The 8,417-nt window shown below is 34.6% G+C and overlaps 1 pseudogene across 1 annotated transcript; it reads left to right on the forward strand.

The window, feature by feature from the left end:
* Positions 1-5,916: 5,916 nt before the first annotated feature.
* LOC309855970 (small ubiquitin-related modifier 1 pseudogene) lies at positions 5,917-6,390 on the forward strand (annotated as a pseudogene). The gene has a single exon. The product of its transcript is annotated as a small ubiquitin-related modifier 1 pseudogene (transcript).
* Positions 6,391-8,417: the final 2,027 nt, after the last annotated feature.

The raw sequence follows: 8,417 nt of genomic DNA on the forward strand, positions 1-8,417 counted from the left end.
GAGAAAGACAATTATCATATGGTCTCACTCATATGTGGAATTTAAGAAACAAAACAGGATCATAGGGAAAGAGGGGAACAATAAAATGACAAAAATCAAAGGAGACAAACCATAAGAGACTCTTATATGTAGGAAATAAGTGAGGGTTGCTGGAGGGGAAAAGGGTGAGGAGATGGGGTAACTGGGTGATGAACATTAAGGAGGGCATATGATGTGATGAGTCCTGGGTATTATATGAGACTGATGGATCACTGAACTCTACCTCTGAAACTAATACAATATATGTTAATTAATTAAACCTTAAAAAAAGAAAAAAGAAACATGTTGCATTTTTTTATACTAATAATGAAGTAGCAGAAATCAAGGAATCAACCCATTTACAATTGTACAAAAAAAAAAAAAAAAGATACCTAGGAATAAACCTAACCAAAGAGGTAAAATATCTGTACTCTGAAAACTACAGAGCACTTATAAATGAAATTGAAGGGGACACAAAGAAATGGAAAAACTTCCATGTGCATGGATTCGAAGAACACACATCGTTAAAATGTACTACCAAAGGCAATCCCTATCAAAATAACACCAGCAACAACTTGCATTCCCACCAACAGTGTAACAGGGTTCCCCTTTCTCCACATCCTCTCCAACACATGTTGTTTCCTGTTTTGTTAATTTTGGCCATTCTAACTGGTGTAAGGTGATATCTCAATGTGGTTTTAATTTGAATCTCCCTGAGGGCTAGTGATGATGAACATTTTTTCATGGGTCTGATAGACATTTGTATGTCTTCACTGGAGAAGTGTCTGTTCAAATCTTCTGCCCATTTTTTGATATCATTGTCTGTTTTGTGTGTGTTGAGTTTAAGGAGTTCATTATAGATCCTGGATATCAACCTTTTGTCTTTACTGTCATTTGAAAATATCTTCTCCCTTTCCGTGGGTTGCGTCTTTGTTTTTTTGACTGTTTCCTTTGCTGTGCAGAAGATTTTGATTTTGATGAAGTCCCCAAAGTTTATTTTTGCTTTTGTTTCCTTTGCCTTTGGAGACATATCTTGAGCATTTTTCAGAGAGCTAGTACAAATAATCCTAGAATTTGTATGGAACCACAAAAGACCCCGAAGAGCCAAAGTAATCCTGAAAAAGAGCAAAGCTGGAGGCATCATGATTCTGGACTTCAAGCTATACTTCAAAGCTGTAGTTATCAAGACAGTATAGTAGTGGCACAGAAACAGACCCATAGATGAATGGAATAGGATAGAAAACCCAGAAATGGATCCACAGCTATACAGTCAACTAATCTTCAACAAAGCAGGGAAGAATATCCAATATAAAAAAAAGACAGTCTCTTCAAAAAATGGTGTTGGGAAAACACCACAATAACACAAAAATAAACTCAAAATGGATGAAAGAACTAAATGTGAGACAGGAATCCATCAAAATCCTCAAGGAGAACACACGCAGCAACCTCTTTGGCCTTGGCTGTAGTAACTTCTTACTAGACGCCTCTCTGGAGGCAAGGGAAACAAAAGCAAAAATGAACTATTGGGCATTCATTAAGATAAAAATCTTCTGCACAGCAAAGGAAACAATGAACAAAGTGAAAAGCCAGTCTACAGAAGGTGGCTGATTCTTGCAGAAGGGAGAAGATTCTTGCAAATGACCTATGTGAGAAAGGGTTAGTGTTCAGAATTTATGAAGGACTAATGAAACTCAACACCCCAAAGATAAATAATCCAGTTAAGAAATGGGTAGAAGACATGAATAGCATTTCTTTTTCCAACCAAGATATCCAGGTGGTTAACAGACACGTGAAAAGATGCTTAACATCATTCATCACCAGGGAAATACAAATCAAAACCACGATGAGATACCACCTCACACCTTTCAGAATGGATGAAATTAACAACACAAGAAACATCAGTCGTTGGTGAGGATGTGGAGAAAGGGGAATCCTTTTGCACTGTTGGTGAGAATGCAAACTGGTATAGCCACTCTGGAGAACAGTATGGAAGTTCCACAAAAATTTAAAAAGTTGGGATGCAGCAATTGCACTACTAGGTATTTACTGAAAGGATACAAAAATATAGATTTGAAGAGGTATTTGCACTCCGATGTTTATATCAGCATTATCAATAGCCAAACTATGGAAAGAGCCAAAATGTCCATCAAGAGATATATGGATAAAGATGATGTGGTATATGTAATTATAATGGAATATGACTCAGCCATCAGAATGAATGAAATCTTGCCATTTGCAACGATGTGGATGGAGCTAAAGCATTTGATGTTAAGCGAAATAAGTAATTTGGAAAAAGACAAATACTGTATGATTTCACTCATATGTGGAATTTAAGAAACAAAACAGATGAACATATGGGAAGGGTGAAAAAAGAGGGAAACCATAAAAGACTCTTTACTACTGAGAACAAATAGGGTTGACAGAAGGAAGTCGGTGGGGGATAGCCCAAATGCGTGATAGGTGTTAAGGATTCACAGACCTGTACCCCTGGGGATAAAAATATATGTTTATAAAAAATAAAAAATTAAAAAAAAGGAGTGTCGTTGTTAGGATGAGTATTATATGTAATTGATGGTTCACTAAACTCTACTCCTAAAACCAATATTATACTAAATGCTAACTAAAAAAGATTTAAATAAAAATTTGAAAAAGAAAAGCATACTACATCAACCTTTCACAGCAAAAATAAAAAAAAAATTAACCAAAGTGGCAAAAGACTTTACATTGCAAATCATATCACTGATTAAGGAAATTATAAAGACTAATGTGTTGACCTTGAATAAGATACTTTCTTTTATTCTGGTATTTCCTTAATAAAATGGAAATAACAGAATGGATAGATTTTTTTTTTTAATGAAAAGGGGCTATTCTGATTACAGCTGACCTGAGAACATGGGTTTGAACTATGTGGGTTCACTTATATAGCAGATTTTTAAAAAGCATTTATTTATTTGAGAGAGAAAGAGAGAGAGAGAGAGAGAGAAAGAGAGCATGAGCAGGGGGCAGAGAGCAGAGGGAGAATCAGACTCCCTGCAGAGCAGGGAGCCCAATGAAGGGTGCAATCCAAGGAAATCTGGGATCATGACCTGAGCCAAATGAAGGAAGATGCTTAACCAACCGAGCCACCCAGGGACCCAGATTTTTTTGATAATACAGTAATGTGAATATATTTTCTCTTCTTTATGATTTCCTTAATAACATTTTCCCTCTAGATTACTTTATTCTAAGAATACAGTATATAATACATAAGAATAAAAAATATGTGTTGACTGTTTTACTAGTTAGGATTCCAGCCAGAGGTAGTCTATTAATAGCTTAAATTTTTAAAATTTCTTTTCAGTGTAACAGTATTCATTGAATAGCTTAATTTTTGAAATAAAAAACAATCTAGAGAAAACTTGTAGAATTAAGTCATATTTAGCAATATTGCTGGAAAGAAGATTAATATACAGATATATTTGTGTTTACTAGTTCAACAGAATATAGAATTTCAAAAAGTAATATTAATTTTAATAGCATCAAGTATTTATAAGTTTAATACAAGATTTACACAATTTTTTTGATGACAGTTTAAAACTTTATTAAGAGAATTTAATTGTCATATATCTAACAAAGAACAGTTTGCAGGGTTTCAGCTTGTCTTTGCTTAAATCTTTGGTTGCCCTTCACATGTAAGACAAAATAACAGTTGGGAACATTACTTAGTAGAATTTTACTCATATGACATTAATATTATGCAAAAGACATGACAGTTTTTGTTTTATAAAGTAGACTTCCAAACATATTTTACTGATGTATTTTAAACACACCACTCTTTCTATTGGTATAAGGAAAAAAAAAAGGTTGCTCATGTTCAGAACATATTAAATGAAATGAATCTACCAAAAGGTAGTTATAAATTAGGAGAAGGGAGTTGGGGGAAATTGGAAGGAGAGGAGACTATGGACTCCGAAAAACATTCTGAGGGATTTGAAGTGGTGGGGGGAGTGGGGGGTTGGGGGAACCAGCTTGTGGGTATTGGAGAGGGCACGGATTGCATGGAGCACTGGGTGTGGTACAAAAACAATGAATACTGTTATGCTGAAAATAAATTAAAAAATGATTTTAAAAAAATGAAGGCAAAAACTCTGTGCACTTTTACTTATAAATCCAAATAACACACAAATCAACTTTGAAATAAAAGAAATTTATAAATCAGTATTATTTAAATAGAACAACTTGAAAAATATTCTGAATATAAGATATTAACACCGTAATGTCACATTTGTTACTGCTGAGTAAATAGAAATTCCAGTACTACGATTGTTTTTTCTTTATTATGCAGAAGTGTAAAAATATTTCTTTGGTTTACTTTAGTGCTAATGTGAATGGTTAATAGAGACCACATTTTCTCTATGCATTTGTCTGTTGAAGGACATCTCAGCTCCTTCCACAATTTGGCTCTTGTGGACACTGCTGCTATGAACATTTGTATACAATAGAATATCACTCAGCCATCAGAAAGGATGAATACCCATGTTTTGCATCAACATGGGTGGGACTGGAGGAGATATTGCTGAGTGAAGTAAGTCAAGCAGAGAAAGTAAATTATCATGTGGTTTCACTTACTTGTGGAACATAAGAAATAACTTGGAGGACAACAGGAGAAGAAAAGGAAAAGTGAATTGAGGCAAATTGGAGGGGGAGATGAACCATGAAAGACTGCAGACCCTGAGAAACAATCTGAGGGTTTTAGAGGTGGGGGGGTAGGGGGATGGGCGAGCCTGGTGGTGGGTATTAAGGAGGGCATGTATTGCATGGAGCACTGGGTGTTGTACATAAACAATGGATCTTGGAACACTGCATCAAAAACTAATGATGCATTTTATGGTGACTAACAACACAATAAAAAAAAAAGAAAAAAAATAATGTGAGTGGTTAAATAGGATAACCATTTGTCCCCATTTCCACCTATAGCCCTAGTGTGATTATGAATGTCTTTTCTCACACTTGACAGTGTGGTTTGTATAATAAATTATATAATCACACTAGTTTTGAGTCATTGCCTTCATTTCTGATAGGAAAATGTGACACTCATATATACTGTGTCTTAGAACATGGTAAAAAAAAAAAAGGAAGAAATGAATGGAGACAGGGAGGGAGAAGAAAAGGAGAATAAGGGGGATAAAAATATACCCAGAAAAGTCAGACATTTTTTTCTAAAAGTCCTTTTTCAAACCTTTATTAAGGAATAATTCAGAAATATGATTGTATATATTTAAAGTGTACAACATGATGATTTTTCCCACATTTACATTATAGTGTGACTAACAGATAAACATAAGTAGTTAACACATCTATCACTTCATGTAGTTAATTTTTTTTTTGTGGTAAGAATTCTTAAGATGTCTTCTGATCACCTTTCAAGTACACAATAAAAGTAAATAATTTTGAGGAACAACTCAGACAAATTTCACAAGTTTTCCTATGGTCTTTGTGATGTTTACATAATTAGGTGCCACTGGGAATTATTAAATATGTTTTCCTAGTATATAAACCATTTCATCCATATTTTGAAAACATTAGAGTTCAAAAATGTGTTCACTTTCAATTACATAAAATACTCAATATCAATGCCTTGTTCATTTTTAATATTATGTACACTTCAGTGTATATGTTTGGGCTTTTTCCATTTTCCTCAAGATTATGTACACTAGTGGATACTCTTCATAAGTATTTTTAAAAAGAGCAATCTTTTCAATTTATTAGTTGTATTTTCTTTTTACTAATGATTCACACCTTTTATTAAGTACCTCTTTCTTTTTCCATTAGGATTATTGTGTTGCTCTTTCTTCCCTTACCTTTTACATTGGATGGTTATGCAATGTATTGTCTATTTAAAAACATGCATTTAGAGAGACGGATTTTTAAACCTTGGAGTGAGGTTCTAACTACCTAAGGCTGCTGCTGTGCAGAGACCCTGGGTGAAGCCACCGTCACCATGTCTGACCAGGAAGCAATACCTAAAACTGAGCACTTGGGGCATAAGAAGGAAGGAGAATACATTAAACTCAAAGTCACTGGACAGGATAGCAGTGAGATTCACTTCAAGGTGAAAATGACAACACATCTCAAGAAACTCAAAGAATCATACTGTTAAAGACGGGAGTGCCAATGAATATAATATGATAATCACACTCTAAAAGAACTGGGAATGGAGGAAGAAGATGTGATTGAAGTTTATCAGGAACAAACCGGGGGTCATTCAAAGATTGAGTTATTACTTTTTTTTTCTTTACCTTCAATCCTTTTTTATTTTTAAAAACAGTTCTTTTGTAATGTGGTGTTCAAAACAGAATTGAAAACTGGCACCCCATCTCTTTAAAACATCTGCTTATTATTCATTTCACTTGTTTTCATTGTGCTGATTTCTGGTGATCAAAATCTCAGCCCCCTTCATATTGTCCTTCCCTTTTTATTTTTATTTATTTATTTATTTATTTTTAAAGATTTTATTTATTTATCAGAGAGAGAGGGCGAGAGAGCAAGCTCAAACACACAAAACACTCAAACTCAACACACACAAAACAGACAATCATATCAAAAAATGGGCAGAAGATATGAACAGACACTTTTTTAAAAAATGTATTCCCAACAGTTTATCTTTGCTTTTGTTTCCTTTGCCTCAGGAGATTTATCTAGAAAAATATTACTAGGGCGAGTATCAGAGAAATTACTCCCTCGGCTCTCTCCTAGGATTTTTATGGTTTCAGTTCTCACATTTAGGTCTTTATTTAGGAGGTTTTTTTTGTGTATGGTGTAAGAAAGTGATTCAGTTTCACTCTTTTGTGTATGGTTGTCCAGTTTTCCCAACACCAGAGACTTTTTCCCATTGCATGTTCTTTTCTACTTTGTTGAAGATTAATTGACCATATAATTGTGGGTTTATTATAGCTTTTCTATTCTGTTCCATTTATGTATGTGTGTATTTTTCTGTCACTACAATACTGTTTTGATTATTACAACTTTGTAGTATAACTCCAAGTTTGGAATGTGATGCCTCCAGCTTTGCCTGCCCCCCAAACCAAGATTGCTTTGGCTTTTCAGGGTCTTTGGTGGTTCCATACAAATTTTAAGATTTTTTTGTTCTAGTTCTGCGAAAAATGCTGTTGGCATTTTGATAGGGTTTGCATTAGATCTGTAGATTGTTTTGAGTCATGTAGACATCTTAAGAACATTTGGTCTTCCAATCCATGAGCATGGAATGCCTTTCCATTTTTTGTTGTCTTGTTCAATTTCTTTCATTACTGTTTTATTGTTTTCAGAGTACAGGTCTCTCATCTCTTTGGTTAAGTTTATTCTAGGTATTTTATCATTTTTGATACAATTATAAATGGGGTTGTTTTCTTTTTTTTTTTTTTAAAAGATTTTATTCATCCATTTGAGAGGGAGAGAGACAGAGATAACAAGAGAGAGCACAAGCAGGGAGGAAAGGGAGAAGCAGGCTCCCCACTGAGCAGGAAGCCTAATGCAGGGCTTGATCCCAGGATCATAACCTGAGCCAAAGGCAGATGCTTAGCCAACTGAGCCACCCAGGCATCCATGGAATTGTTCTCTTAATTGCTGTTTCCATCACTTTATTATTAACATACAGAAGTACAACAGATCTGCACACTGATTTTGTATTCTGTAACTTTACTGAATTCATTTAACATTTGTAGTATGCATGCCTTAAACTTATACAATAATGTATGTCATTTAGTTATTAATAAAACTGGAAGAACATTAAATCATTACATACAGACATCTCTCTCTTTTTTTGTAGTTTCAAATTTTTATTTAAATTCCTGTGAGTTGGAGCACCTGGGTGGCTCAGTGGATTAAAGCCTCTGCCTTTGGCCCAGGTCATGATCCCAGGGTCCTGGGATCCAGCCCCAAATCGGGCTCTCTGCTCAGCAGGGAGCCTGCTTCCCCCCCAACCCTGCCTGCCTCTCTACTTGTGATCTCTGTCTGTCAAATACAAAAAAAATTCCTGTTAGTTAACATACAGTGTAATAATTAGTTTTAGGAGTAGAATTTAGTGATTCATCACTTACATTCAACACCCAGTGCTCATCACAAGCGCCCTCCTTAATATCTATCATTCATTTAACTCATCTCCCTGCCCAACTCCCCCTCAGCATCTCTCAGTTTTTTCTCTATAGTTAAGAATCTGTTTTATGGTTTGTCTCTCTTTTTTTCTCTTATGAAATACATAGATTAGAAAGCTAACAGCAAAAAAGGAGATAATTTTAAGGAAATGATTTTGCAACAATGATGTTTATACCATACGTATCTATTCATATACAAAAGCATTAGATTTCATTTTCTTAGACTATGATAAAATAAACAGAAAGGAAACAAGAGGTGATTCTTTGCTT

Source organism: Mustela nivalis (assembly GCF_964662115.1).
Source record: "Mustela nivalis genome assembly, chromosome: X".
NCBI lineage: Eukaryota > Metazoa > Chordata > Mammalia > Carnivora > Mustelidae > Mustela > Mustela nivalis.